At 39.6% G+C, this 16133-nt stretch overlaps 1 protein-coding gene across 4 annotated transcripts in view; it reads left to right on the forward strand.

Annotated features, from left to right (window-relative positions):
- Positions 1-296: 296 nt before the first annotated feature.
- The window catches only part of znf644b (zinc finger protein 644b), a 48515-nt gene continuing 32678 nt past the window's right edge, over positions 297-16133 (forward strand). For all 4 annotated transcript variants that reach the window (XM_072684047.1, XM_072684046.1, XM_072684048.1 and 1 more), the window contains exon 1: positions 297-497. The gene's annotated coding sequence lies outside the window, so the exon portion shown is untranslated. The remainder of the gene's footprint in view (positions 498-16133) is intronic.

A 16133-nucleotide genomic window follows, 5' to 3' on the forward strand; every position in this document is an offset into this window, starting at 1 on the left:
ACTCTTCTGAACCACTTAAAACACTTTCTCAATGGCAGACCACTGCGTCCCGTCCAGTCCAGTCCAGTCCAACCTTCTGCCCACTGGCTGAAACATTTTTGCCCAGTCTTGACCACAGCAACTTCACCCTGCTATTTTATAACCTCTTGTTTTTTGGAATAATCCAAAGCCCGAGTAGGGGTCCCAGCTCGGAGACTGAAGCCCACCTATGTTGACTACGGGAAGACCGCTCGAGCTAGCCCGATAAGGGGCATAAACAAGACCACGGCCGGCTCTTCGCGTCAGTTCGTGAGGCTGAAAGCGCTCGACGTCGTCGTGAAAAGGTGTGGCGGTGCTGAAGCCCTCCGAGCGGACACCCCTCTCCGAGTTATAGTCCAACCTGCAGAATTGTAGGCAAAATGGCGACAGTGTAATGGATGTGGAGACCAAATGGAGCAGTAATGGAAGTGTCATGAGCAAAGTTGTCGCATTTTTTACTCGGCCCGAGCGTCTCTAAGGTAGGTTTGTGCTTGGTTACGGACGAGCCCGGCTTGTTTGGGTGTGCTGGGCTAAGCGCGGGGTGTTGACAACACGCCGATGCCCTTTTTTTTTTTGTTGTTGCTGTGAGTCCTTGGGATGAAGGCTAACGGAGCAGGTTAGGTTATGCAGAGAGAGAGAGAGAGAGAGAGAGAGAGAGAGAGATAGAGAGAAAGAAAGAAAAGGAGGTGTAGGACGAGGAAGTGGCGGGTGTTCATAGGTGAAAGAGGAGTGTGAATAATCCTCCGCTCGTCGCGGGAAACATGAATAAGTCACGAAGCCGTTTCACCGTTTCAGCTGTAAATTAGCTAGCTAGTTGAATGCGATGCTAGCCGCGGCGAGGGGGGAAAAGTTGGGCTTTGCCTCTGCTCAGCAAGTCAGCGCACTTCCAAGCTCTCTCTCTCTCTCTCTCTCTCTCTCTCTTCCTCCCCCCTGGAAGTTGACGCTTTATCTACTCCTTTACAAGGCTCGTGTCAGGATCTAGCCAAAGCGTTGTCAATCAGCAGCTAAGGCAAGCCCCCCGTTTCCCCGTGTCAGCAGCAGCAGCAGCAGCAGTAGCAGCAGCAGCAGCGGCGGCGGCGGCGGCGGAAGCCCCAGCCCTGCCTCGCCTGCCTTTCCTGCCTGCCTGTCTCCCCCTGCACCCGGCTCGAGCTCAGCTTTGACACTTCAAGCGCGTGCAGACGTGCAGACGTGCACCAACTCTCTCGAACAATCATCATTTCTCCGTCTCGCCTCATGTTATCTCCGCGCGAGCGCTTGTAACTGCAAACACGAGCTCGTGCAACTCGATCACCTCTGTTTTTTTTTTTTATCAATTGCACGCTCTCCTTGTTGAGCGTTTTTAACAAGTGACACGGTACTTTTACAGCCAGCCTGGAACACCCTCCTCCACCACCACCACCATCACCATCCTCTAAAAAAAGGCAAGAGAGTAAAAATAAAACGAGCTCGTTCTCGTAGTCCCGTGTGGGAGCTGTCAGGAAAAGCCACATTTAGAGGATCAGCAGCAGGCCTGCAGTAATCTGACTGCTGCAGCAGCCACTTCTTCCTCCAGGCCCCGTAGGGGGTCAAAGCCCAGATGGTGCGGCCCTGCAAGGTGCCCTTCGGCCCACGGTGCAAATAAGAAATAAGCAGAACACGCAGATCAGGTGTTTCCTTCTGGTTGGGTTTCTGTCAGCCTCAGTCGTTGTAAGCTAAAGCCTTGTGGCTCAAGCCACTAATTAGGCCGATGATTTCTCAAGCTCAGCGTCTTGGCTGCTGGAGAGTGAGGTTTCGTTTTTCGAGCTTCCATGTTGCTGCCAGTTGTTGTAAGTGTAACCTCACAACACGTGCAAAAAAATTGTCTTCAGATCCTGTGGAAACATGAAAACTATCTGCCAAATTCGGTGCACGTGACTGACTGAACCTTTACACCTCTTTTTTCTGTTAATTGTCATCTTTCTCTCTCACCTTTCCTCACTGGCAGTGCCACGTTACAGGGCCCTTATTATGCAAAACTGTGGAACTGTGGAAAAACTGTAAGTGTGTAGTGTGTAGCACGTAAAAGTTGTAAAAGTAAATATTTTCCATCAGGGCTGCACGATATTGGGGTAAAGAATGGGAAAAATGATGTTTTCTGCGATATATATTGTGATAAGTGTTAACCACAGGGCGCATCTTAAAGTAGCTGAATGCGTTCTTTAGAATGGGTGTCCACAAACATTTGGACATGTAGCGTACTTCACAGCTGAGTACGTCATAGCGATATCGTAGAGTGGCACAGTTATTCTGCAGACGGTCATCACTAGCTTAGGTTGTCATCAAAACGACAGATGATATGAGAACAGATATAATAACAGGTAACGGACATAAATATGTCAAGTGATATTTTAGGTCCTGGTCACTTAATGGGAGTGTTTCCAATATTGTAGTGGAGTACGGGTAAAAGTACTGGGACCAGTGCTACTGGTGTTCTATAATAAGGACGGTCCTTTAGGTACTTTAGGCACTAAACAGTGTGATTTATTTTTCTTTTCCTTTTGCTTTTCAGCAAATGTGTCAAAAGTATTCGCAGTCATTACTCAGGTAGGAGTGTAGATACTAGGGTTTAAAATATTTATATAGAAGTTGAAGCATGAACTTAAGCGTTTTACTCTAGTAAAAGTGTAAAAGTACTGGTTTCAAAACTACTTCAAGTATAAAAGTAAAAGTATTGTAAGGAAAACAAATGTCAAAAGTTAAGGCCGCACCACAGGGGCCTATAGTGCACTACCCCACCTCCCCAAAAAACTTTTTTTTTAAAAACATAATGACGATAATGTTCTGTTAAAATGTTGAAAAATGTTGGGCTGCCTGTTTCAGCTGCATATCTGCCCATTGAAAATGAATCCATTTTAGTAATATCACATATATTAAAGGAGCATCTATGTGCACTACTGAGCATTAACATGTGTTTCGTGGAGGGAAAATATGATGAGTCGTTGCCTATAAGTATTGTAATGCTGCAAAAAGTCAATCTTCAGAGGCATGTTATCAATAAGCTTTACTGGAATGTAAATGTGGTGCTTAGTCTGGACATTTCACTCGAGTTCTCTTGAGTCTCTGCCACGGGCATCTTCATACTAGGCTACATACGTCTGCTGTGCCCTTGCTGGAGTGTGACGTGACACGTGCAGGAACGATGGATCGCTTACAAAACAATAGGGTGTCGGAATAGTATATGTTTATACTTCTCATCCAACCACAATCAAATTCATACTTTCCAGATGAAGCGATTTATCTGAATAGGGTTTTTTATTTTATTTAATATTTAAATAATATTTAATATTATTTATATTTAATTATTATTATTTTATGAACAATGAAAAGACGTAATGAAAACAAACCGAAATGAAACAGGAGTAACGAGGCTAGTTTTAAAATGCAAGGAGTAGAAAGTACAGATAATTGTGTGAAAATATATGGAGTAATAATTACTACAGTAAAGTATAGATAACCAAAAATTTCCTTACAGCAGTTCTCTACTTGTCCAATAACTGTAATGAATAACAGTGTATTGTGTGTCCGTTACGAGTAAGAGTGTATGCCCCAAACTTTGATGTCCATACCAGTTTTGATGTCGGTACAAGTACGTGTATCGTTACACCTCTAGTATTATTACAAACTAGCCCTGCTAGTAATTATAAGTTTATATTACTATATAATATTATATTACTATAGACTGAGACTCTGTAATGCTCACAAGCATACACCATACATTATGGACAAAAGTATTGGGACACCTGCTTATTCATTCTTTCTTCTGAAATCATGGGGAATTAAAAAAAGGGTGTATCCTGCTTCTGTTGGAGAATCTGTCTCTACTGTCCAAGTAAGGCTTTCTACTAGATTCTGGAGCGTTACTGGGAGAATTTGGTTTCGCGACAAGAGTTTTAGTGAGGTCAGGAATGTTAGATGATCACCACCCCACCTTATTTCCAACTCCCTAGCTCTTCCCAAAAGTATTGGATGAAGCACCAACCATCATTCCAGAGAAACACAGTTCCGCTGCTCTATAGCTTAATGCAGGGGGGCTCTGTACCCCTTAGCCAATGTTTGGCATTAGGCAGTTAGATGATCACCACCCCACCTTATTTCCAACTCCCTAGCTCTTCCCAAAAGTATTGGATGAAGCACCAACCATCATTCCAGAGAAACACAGTTCCGCTGCTCTATAGCTTAATGCAGGGGGGCTCTGTACCCCTTAGCCAATGTTTGGCATTAGGCAGGGTGACAATAGGTTCATGTCTATCTGCTCCAAAGAGTCCAACGTGTGTGTGTGTGTTTGCACATCTGTGTCAGCAAAGCATCCAACTTAAAGAAATGCACTCATTAGAATGGGTGTCCACAAACATTTGGACATATAGTGTACTTCATAGCTGAGTTTACCTAGATTGATTTGACCTAGATTATCACAATTTCTCTGCAGGCGATCATCACTTTCTTACACTGAGGTTGTCAACCAAACGACAGATAATATGATAACAGATATAATAACAGATACTGTACAAAAATGTGTCAGGTGACCTTTTAGTTCTTGGTCACTTTATGGGTGTGTTTCCAATATTCTTGTGGAGCACACACAGAGACCAGTGCAACTGATGTTTTATAATAAGGAGGTTAATTTATGTTTGCACTCATGTTGGCTATATTCAGCGGAGCTGACGGGATGTTACAGATGTAGCAGATGGAGATTAAAATGAAAAACTGTGCTGGGCGGTATGACAGTACAGGTACTTCCCGTTTCAAATCCGTCCTACGGTCCATGTTTCTTACACACCGTATTATCACGGATTACAGCAAAATGAGCAGACAGACAGTCTGTGCTGCGTAATTTAAACACAGCACAGTCAGCCCAAAGGCTTAGCACTAGTGCGTTGCTCGTGAGAGTAGGCTAGCACCAGAGAGCACACACAAACCCACCGCTACTTTCGGATAACTCGCAATTGTGAGATTAAAAGAGAGGTCGTGAACCAGGGGCTCTAAGAGACATTGAGGAGAGCTGTGTACAGCCACACCGACCATAAACAGAGCTATTCTAACAACTCTCTCTCTCTGTCTCTCTCGTCTTTCCTCCCTCCCTAATGATATGATATGTACTAGAGCTAGGCAATGTAACAATGTTTTATCATATCGTGATCAATTGTGTTATTGTGATACACAATATGCTTTTCTATGCATATCGAGAATATCGTCAGTGCTTAAAAAAACTGAAACACTGAAAATCAACTGCAGCTTTCATTACCAACAGTGTAATTAGACTGGTTTAATAAGATGAAGAGCAGCAGATGTTGAGTATAAATCACGGTACTCAGTACAGGAGAGTATCTGAAGAGTAGTTTTTAAGAATCTGTCGCTACTGATGTATTTAGTTCATGATTACAATTACAATGTGTTATTGTGTATTGTGAAAAAATGTCTTTAAATATAAGGTAATAGTATTTTTTGTACCATATCGCCCAGCCCTAATATGTATTTATTTTGGTAAATTTGTGTATTTGTAGTAAATAAGCTACTGCTAACCCTGTTAAGTTAGACGTTTACAGTCTGCAGCTGTTTCAGACTTATTCCTTCATTTACTTTTTAATTTTGTGAGGCAAGCAAACCATTTAGAACTCAAAGCCTTTATATATATATATATATATATATATATATATATATATAAATTTTACATTTTGGCCATAGTGCTCAGCCCTACACTGACATCAAATGGATGCTGACATGTGATGCGTGTGTTTTTTGACTTCTTTCTAATCCAAAGTCTTGAAAGCTGCAAATGAAAGAAGAGCAATTTAGGTCTCAAACAAAAATAATTCAGACAATGGCACAACATGTTCACATAGCACAGCTGAGCAAAACAAGAGCAACTGAGGATAGAAAAAGAAATAGTGAAGCAAACTACTTAAACAGCTGCTATTGGGGTCACCAACCCCCTACAGAATGGAGAAGCCATCATCAGTGCAATGCAGTGCTAAACTACAGAAATACAAAGTCCACACTGCAAGCATTGCGTCCTCTCATTAGCATCAAAACAGGCAGACTCCATAAAATGTGCTTCTAAAAAGTGCAGAGATGAATCTGCACACTTGGTAATGTTAACTGAACAGAGAATAGTCATTACTAATGTAAAAGGAAAGTGAAAGTGTACTGAATTTTGGGGGGGAGGGGGGTGTAGTTTTTATTTGCAATGTAGCTTAATTGGCCATACTGTCCTATACTACTTTATAAGTACAGGACAATGTACTTGGAAAATACTGTGGCAAGTAAAAATTTGGGCACCCCAGACAAAATATGTTACTGTGAATAGCTAAGCGAGTAAAAGATGATCTTATTTCCAAAAGTCATGAAGATGACACATTTCTTTCATATTTAAAGCAATATTACTTTATTGCTTTTATCTTTTACAGTTTCAAAAAAACAAAAGCAGTAAAAGGGCTGAAAAAAGGTTGGGCATCCTGCGTGGTGCGTACTAGGCCTCGCCAGGGACTCCCTCTGCAGGCTGTACCGACCATGCTGATTCCGTCCTTCCACCCACAAGCACACTCAAAAGTGCTTTTCACGTTTCTTATGTTTTGGGTCAGCGCAAATGGTGATGCGAATCTGAATCTTTGAGGTAATGTGAGGCATGTTTTGGGAAGATCCTGTAATGTCCTTTAATGTGGGACGGACATTTTTTTCATTTGCCAGAACTCAGTAGGGAGGTGCTATAAGTGTTATCCAAGGCTTTAGATGTTTCTTAGAAAACGTCTGACGCTGAGTTTAGCTTATTCAGTCTTGGCCAGAGCTCACTTGTAAAAGAGTTTTTTTAATCTCAGTGTGACGACCCTGTTTAAATACATGAATGAATAAATTCACCACACTATAAACTAGCTATTACACATCAGCAGTTGACAAACAATGATCAGTTCAGACTGTGTGCCACTATACTTACACACAAACACACACACACACACATGCACAAAGTGATTAGACTGCAGTGTTTTAAAGGAACTGGGGGCTGAATGGTCAGGGAGGTCAGTCAGATTGGATTATAAGATATTATATTATATATATTATATTATATTATATTAAATTATATAGATAACACTCTATAAAGTTTATTTAAAACAAAGCTGCTACCAAACCAAATGAATGAGTTTAGAAATGTCTGGTTATGGAAACTGTTTTAGCAGTATTATTTAGCAGCACGAGGCTGTATTATTATATAGTAACACAGATCGATACAGAAGTAAGATCAGCTCAGATCGATAAACTTGACATCCTAGTGTAAAAATGATGGAATTCATTGTTTAATATTTATTTACATTATTGGTATTGCATTTTTTGCACAGCATTTTAAATTCCACCATACCAGTGATCACCAACCCTGTGCTGAGGAATCCTTGGCCTAGCGCCGTTTAGCTCTAGGCCAAGAAGTATTTTTGCAAAAAGATAAAATTGACACATTTTCCTTTTCACTCCCCTTCTCTCAGTTTACTCTGTGAGTTTAATGTTGCTAATAAGTGAAGAAAGCTTATTCTACAAAGTAGACTTGTATGGCATGCCCTAATCATCTGACTATACAAAGGAATTTAGGTTTGTTGCATAGCTAAAGCACTAGAGCACTAGAGTCATCATGAACTCTGAATTGTCTGTACTTTTTAATTTTTACAGGTAGCAGTGTGTCTTACTGTATCAGAAACCACATGCAAGCAAAGTCAACTTCCAGCATCCCAGCTCCTTCTATGGGCAGGGGAGCAGAGTCCTGGGAACGCCTCAGGGGAGAGCGAGACGACGAAAACCTGACGAAATAACCATTGCTTTATGACTTACTTAATATGCAGTTGATCTGATGTTGCTTCTTTAATTTATAACCGAAGATGCTGGGCTAACATCGCTAATAGACACCGGACTTTTATTCATTTAGGCTAAAAGTAGAACTCTATTCAGCTGTGCTGGGAATTCTATTTATTGTATTTATTTTCTATGTTCATAGACTAAAGTACAAAGTGGAACAATGTTTTAAAACGCATCCATTTGCATGGACAAATCAGTGGATCTAATCTGGATGCGTCTTAAGTGGGTTGAGAGAGATTTTTAGGTATGTGCTTGTTCACAGTTTAACATAGGGATGCACTGATTCGATATTTCTGTTCCGATACCCACACGGATACATAAACTTTGTGCCTCGGTCGATACCTGATACCGAGCTGAGACCGTTATTGAATAAACCATGTACTTCACCATGTGGGACAGACTTATTGCATCAGGATTTACTGAAATTTGAAGTCTGTGAATCCAAAGAAGAACTAGCAGATCCTTCCTTCTCAGTTCTCCAGATGTGGCAGTGACATCATTGCAGGTCGACGGCAGGTTTGATGTTTGCTGTGATCTGTGTATGATCTCTGTAGGTTACTCTGATCCTGAGTTATGAAGCCTAGAATACCGGCGGTGCGAGAGTCAGGTTCAGTGAATGGATCTGCCCCAATGATCCATTGATGATGTTAGTATCAGGACCCATATCTGATCCTAGTATCAGATCGGTTCGTCCCTAGGCTAAATCCAGCGTTTGTTAGCAGTGTTAGCCTAGCATCTCCCGTTCTGAACTAAAGAAGCAAACGTCTGATCAGCTGCATCTGGGATGAGTGATAAATTATGCTAATTGTATCTGGTCGTTTTCACAATGCTAATTGGTGGATGTAAATACATTAACTTCAAAGCTCTAGCCAAACGCTAAAGAATTAAACTTAATAAGACAACAAACGTCTCGGCCGATCACCTACATTTGTGGCAAGCTGAAAGCTGCGTAAATTAGATTCTTTCCCGGAACAAGATGTTTGTCTGGATAAGACATGTTTAAACATGGTGGGAACAAAACCTTCAGGAGATCTCCAGGTGTAGGGTTGGCGACTGCTCTGCTAGGCTGGATGGCACGTTGCATAGCACCAGGCCAGAAAGGTACTCATGACATGTTTGTTATGATTGCATGTGGCACAGCTGGGATTTGAACCTGAATGCTGGCATTAGAGAGCATTTCTTGACTGATAAGCATTGCTTTTACCAGCCATGCCCTCTGGGCCACAATGTAATATTTTTTTTATCAGAGGCAATAGTTTTGCATCAAAGACTTGAACTTTCCTCGGCTCGTTTTCCCCTCGCTGCTGACAGGTGCTCCAGTCCTTACCTGTTTTTCAGGCTCCATTCTCGCACACTCGGAGCTTGTAAAATTGAGTACAGACAGCCTGTCAGTCGCCATTAGCCTGATTCCAATCCAGGCAGCGGGAGACAAGTTCCTGGATGGTGAGCTCATTTTGCCCAAATTTCGGAGACAGATTTTCAAGCTTGCGCTGCTGTAGGCCTCGGGAGAGTTCAGTCCATCAGGAGAGCTGGTATCTGGAAGATTCAAACAAACTTTATTTCCGGTCTGATTAACACATAAACATGGCTAGGCAGGTTAATACAAGATAATTAAAGCCACAAAGTGAATGGGCCCTGTGGGTATATAATTGAAGGGGCATGTAATATTTTGTTTTGTATTGTAAGTGTGGTATTATGCATCAAAAAGCAGCCCCTGTTTATTTTATATGGCCATTTTTTATCTTTATGCCTCTTTATACCTTAGAATCGAGCTATTGTGTGCTCCTTACAAAACATGCAAATGATGACTCCGAGTAGGCCACTAATTTGTGGTGCCATGAGCTACTGATCAAACAAAGCAGACAGGAAAGGAGGCTTAATGTATGTATTGGGATACAGCCGAGAACAGAGAGTTTTACAACTTCATTTAGAAGATTGAGCTTTGATACAGCGCTCTGACCCGAGATACTTCAGAGCTTTTTGACTCATCTGTTTGACATTTGTAAAAAAGATATGGCAGAAAAAGACCAATGGCAGATATGATCATGATTGGTTATGTGAATCATTTCGCCGCTGGCATGTTTACCATCTGTGCATTCAGGTTTGTTGTGCAAGACTTCGCCAGTAATATAGGTGTTTGACTGAATTTACTGAAATCCAAATAAATTGATCGTGGTTGCATAAAAGCCTTAGACCCAAGACATCACGACCACGTTGAATCGAAAATAACCTGTCCAGTGTTTATCGCATATGGGTTGTAAGGACTTGGAAGTAAACAGTACAAAACGAATATAGTACATCAAACTGGATTTGTTTTGAAGTAATAATACAAAGCATTAAATAGGGATGTTCTGATCAGATCCAGTGGATCCCGCCATATTTGAATTGATTTGGATTAAGCATCAGCTATTTTAAGTCTGATGCACTTCCGATCCTTTGTTTTTACCACTGTGTTCTAGCAGAGCACGGCTGGCGTCCTTTGGGCACCATTAGTGAACATTATTCACGGCCCGCATATATATATTATAATCTATTACTAGTCAGTTGTCCATACAAAATCCGAAACATAATTGACACATTGACCACCATTCAGAACCTCTAATTATTGTTTCCCATTTGTTGTTTATTATTATTATTATTATTATTATTTTATTCTGTTAGTACCACCCTGTCCAGTCTTTGACATGGGGGCAACACTGAGGAAAACTCAAACACCGAGCCAATTGAGCAACTCGAGCAGCTTATATAATCACTTGAGGACATTTCTTTAAAGTTATTTACATATTGATTTGAGGTCATATCGCTCGGCATGACACATCACAAGAAGTGATTTCACTGCAGTGTTTTAAAATAGCCAGGGCTGAATGATTAGGGAGGTCCGTCAGGCTGTTTTATAAGATATTAAACACACAATAAAATTGTCATTTTAACAGATGGTTAGGCCACTATATAAAATAATCAGTCCAGAAAGATTTTACAATTTTACAATTACGATAATCATTTAACAAAGTGATTTTACTTCGATATTAATTAGCAGCATTGGCCAATACTCAGCAGTAAGATACTAGGAATAGACGGGGGCAATGTATTGTTGTTTGGTGACTAACATGTGGGCAGTGGCTAGCTTGTGGCAAGAGTGTTACGTTGGGACAGTATGAATGTTTTGTTTAAAGTGTTACTACATGTGCAGTGGAGGTGTCCGTTAATATTGATAAATTGTAGTTTTGTGATATACACAATATTGCCAAAAGTATTTGCTCTCCTGCCTTTACACGCATATGAACTTGAGTGACAACCCAGTCTTAATATGGGTTTAATATGATGTCCGGACACCCTTTGCAGCTATTAGAGCTTCAGCTTTTCCGGGAAGGCTTTCCACAAGGTTTAGGAGTTTATGGCAATTTATTACCATTCTTCCAGAAGCACATTTGTGAGGTCAGACACTGATGTTGGACGAGAAGGCCTGGCTCGCAGTCTCCGCTCTTATTCATCCCAAAGGTGTTCTATCGGGTTGAGGTCAGGCCAGTTAAGTTCCCAACTCCTGAAAAACAACCCCACACCATAATCCCCCCTCCACCAAACTTTACACTTGGCACAATGCAGTCTGACAAGTACCAACCTCCAACCGCCAAACCCAGACTCGTCCATATCGCCAGGTTCTTGCCAATACTCAGCCCTTCAGACCACTGAAGACGTGTCACTATGGGTCTAGTTGAATTTTTAATGGCAGAAATGAATGAGTTTTTAAACAGTCAGCTCCATCATGTTCTAAGTTCTGTTTACAATTTTCTCCTGGATCTCACTGGATCCTCTGAATTATGAGGTCATTCCTCTGAATTACGAGGTTGTTTAATAGCACTATTATTACTACATGAAAACTAGATGTCGGTAAGCTACATCAAAGAAAGGTGGGCTATAGTGGCCGTGTCCCTTCGAGGTTTGTCATCTTTCTTTAAGGATGATCATAAAAGTGTTAAAAGAAGTGAAAACCACTTTTAGTGTGGTCATGTTGAGCAGTGTAGCCTGAGAGCTGGTCAACTCGCTTGTTGACCAGAGCAAGCGATGTCAAAGCTTCCTCCCAACTCTGAAAGGGCTAAGCAGATTACAAACTCTGTCGAAACCTTTATTGCCAAGGATTTGCATCTGTATTGCGTCACTCATCCGTCTTGTATATCTGGTATGTGCACGACTGTCAGGGTGCTGCACTTCCGAGTTCTACTATGTGCGCTCTGTCAACATTACGTTATCCATTAACATTTCGAAAATTGATTTTTGACATTGAGACGAATTTAAAATCAACCCCTAATTGATGATAGTTTGATTTAAGATTGTTATTCTGGGCCTTTTTGAGATACACACTCACACACACACATATGGAGACAAACAAGCCAGTCCCTTGCAGACAGATTTCATAGCGTGACTGAATAAATGAATCACTGTAGGCCAATTTTCCACAAATTGATTATGCTTCACTCTGCAAGGTCAAATATTTGTGCTGAAGCGCCTCGCTGGAACAGGCAGGATGATAAAACACTGATCCCGGCCCTTTCTGTTTTCCGCCAGCCTCCCATCTCACAGTACTATAAATGAGGACGCTGGGGACTGGCTTAATGGGAGTACACTGCCCTGAATTAGCAACCCAGCAGAACTGCAGCCGGGGCGGAGAGATATTTCAGTAAGCTGTTGATCTAGCCAGAACACAGAGACCTCCATAAGTCTGTTAGAGGCACTGGAGGAGAGAAGCGTTTTTGTTCTCTGCAAAACAAGCTAGCACTAACTCTTAGCCATCCTTACAGAATGATTTAACCTTTAACCTTCTCTACAGCCTCTTATCTCAGCTACTGGACCTAACAGGCTATCAGACAGAGAGCGACCGGTTGCCTTGTGTCAATCACTTTGGAGAAAGAGATGCAGGGCAGTTAATATGGCTTTGTCCTGAGAGAATAGGGACGGATGTTTTAAAAGGACTGATGTAATTTTCCAGGTAGTATTAACTGTCCTAATTCTCAGGTAAGCAGAGTTAGATTGTTGGAGAACCACTTTTCTTTGCAAGAATATCATATTGGGAGGATTTTTAAAATGATGCAATAGATTGGCAAAACTATATTTAGGTGTGTTCAAGGGCAGGATTGGGCCAGTCTTGACTTGAGCTGTCTCAATGCCAGACTTTGACTTTGATACCAAGTCTCACAATGCTTCGGTTTATGAGCAGTTTAGCCCAAATCAACGTGACTACAAATGTTTAATCTGACCCCATGGTCTAGGTCAGCTGTTTGAGGGCCTAGTTGTAACAGACTCTGTTACATCTGGTAAATCGATGCAAACACAGTTAATTCTGTACAATTCTATGGACCTTTCTGGAAGGGGACATTTATGTGGGGTATAAGGTCTTTCATTGTTTTCATTTTGAAATTTAATTGTAATACCATGTTACAACTAACCCTGCTGTGGGGAGGCTTCATTGTGGCTATTCACCTTTCATCTTGAGTTATTTACATGTGTCAAAATGATGCTATGTTGCAGGTACGTAGAAAGTCAGTAACATGGTAACAGTATGAATTATGTGATATATAAACAGAACTCAAACAAAAATATAAGATATTTGCACTTTATAGGGTCATGTTTCTTTGTACTGTGAACTGTACTTCTTTTGTTATCTCAGATTTGGTTGTTAAGTGATTTCATGAATTTACTTTATCCTTATGTGTACATCATTTCTACATGAACAAGTAACACAAGTTTGAAAACATTTAACTATTCTCTTGTAAACGTTTAATTTATTATACAATACAGCAGTTTCTCAGTTTGATACTACTTTCATTACTGCAAATGTTTTTATTTCAGTTTATTAGACACTATTTAACACTATAGGAGTACAGTGTTTTATAATAATGTTCTACAAACTGTAATTTCAACCCAAATCCTAAACCTAATCCTAACCTTATCTTTATTTTATCAAAATATCATCCTAACTGTAATTTCAATTTAAATCCTTAAGATAATTCTAACTGTAACACCAACCAAAATCCTTAACCTAATCCTAATCTTAACTTTAACTGTAACTTCAACTCAAATCTTAAAGCTAATCCTAACTGTAACTTCAACTCAAATTCTAAACCTAATCTTAACTTTAACTGTAACTTCAACTCAAATCTTAAAGCTAATCCTAACTGTAACTTCAACTCAAATTCTAAACCTAATCTTAACTTTAACTTCATCTGAAATCCTAAACCTAATTCTAACCTTAACTTTAACCCTAATCCTAAATGTAATTCAAATCCTAAACCTAATCCTAATGTTAAAATAAAATTCCACACCTCGTTCAAACTTTAACTCAAGTCCTGAACCTAATCCCAATGCTGAATTCAAATGAAATGCTAAACCTCATCATAACTTCAACTCAAATCCTAAAGCTAATCCTAACTGTAACTTAAACTTAAATTTTGTTCAAATCTTAATGTTAACTTTAACCTTACGCCTAAACCTAATGCCAACCCTAACTTAAACTCCAATCTAACTAAACCTGTAATAACTTAACTTCAACTCAAATCCTAAATCTAATCCTAACCTTATCTTGACCCTAATTCTAACTGTAACTTCATCCCAAACTCTAAACATATACTTAATCTAAAATTCTAATCAAATACTTATTCTAACCTTAACTTCAATTCAAATCCTAAACCTAATACTAATGTTAAATTCAAATAAAATGCTAAACTTAATCCTAACTAACTGCCACTCAAATGTTGAATTCAAATGAAAGGCTAACCCTCATCCTAACTTCAACGCTAATCCTAACTGTAATTTCAACTCAAATTGTAACCTAATCCTAATGTTGAATTCAAATGAAATGCTAAACCTCATCCAAACTTCAACTCAAATCCTAAAGCTAATCCTAACTGTAATTTCAGACGAAATCTTCAACCTTATCCTATCATATCCTTAAAGCTAATCCTCATGCTGAATTCAAATGAAATGCTAAACCTCATAACTTCAGCTCAAATCCTAATGCTAATCCTCATGCTGAATTCAAATGAAATGCTAAACCTCATCATAACTTCAGCTCAAATCCTAAAGCTAATCCTAACTGTAATTCCAATTCAAATCCTAAACCTAATCTTAACTTTAACTTCAACTGAAATCTCGAACCTTATCCGAACCTTAATTTAACCTCATTCTAACTTCAACTCAAATCTTAAAGCTAATCCTAACTGTAACTTCAACTCAAATTCTAAACCTAATCTTAACTTTAACTTCATCTGAAATCCTAAACCTAATTCTAATCTTAACTTTAACTTCATCTGAAATCCTAAACCTAATTCTAACCTTAACTTTAACCCTAATCCTAACTGTAATTCAAATCCTAAACCTAATCCTAATGTTAAAATAAAATTCCACACCTCGTTCAAACTGTAACTCAAACCCTAAACATAATCCTAACTGTAACTTCAACTCAAGTCCTGAACCTAATCCCAATGCTGAATTCAAATGAAATTCTAAACCTCATCCTAACTTCAACTCAAATCCTAAACCTAATCCTAATGTTGAATTCAAATGAAATGCTAAACCTCATCATAACTTCAACTCAAATCCTAAAGCTAATCCTAACTGTAATTTCAGACGAAATCTTCAACCTTATCCTATCATATCCTTAAAGCTAATCCTCATGCTGAATTCAAATGAAATGCTAAACCTCATCATAACTTCAGCTCAAATCCTAAAGCTAATCCTCATGCTGAATTCAAATGAAATGCTAAACCTCATCATAACTTCAGCTCAAATCCTAAAGCTAATCCTCATACTGAATTCAAATGAAATGCTAAACCTCATCATAACTTCAGCTCAAATCCTAAAGCTAATCCTAACTGTAATTCCAATTCAAATCCTAAACCTAATCTTAACTTTAACTTCAACTGAAATCTCGAACCTTATCCGAACCTTAATTTAACCTCATCCTAACTTCAACTCAAATCTTAAAGCTAATCCTAACTGTAATTTCAGATGAAATCTTGAACCTTATTCTATCATATCCTTAACTTTATTCCAAAGCCTAAACCTAATGCCAACCGTAACTTAAACTAACTTATATGAGGATAAGCTATGGAGGACCCCTGTATTTGCTCTGGGCTGTTTGAATGTGTTGTCCCGTAGCCACACACACACTGAACTAAGAGGCTTGTGCTGAATGATGCAATACAATTCACTATATGGCTCCAGTCCTACAGGGGTCTATATTTCGCCTTTTACTTCTTTTTGTTGACATA

Source organism: Salminus brasiliensis, chromosome 7 (assembly GCF_030463535.1).
Source record: "Salminus brasiliensis chromosome 7, fSalBra1.hap2, whole genome shotgun sequence".
In the NCBI taxonomy this organism is placed as follows: Eukaryota; Metazoa; Chordata; class Actinopteri; order Characiformes; family Bryconidae; genus Salminus; species Salminus brasiliensis.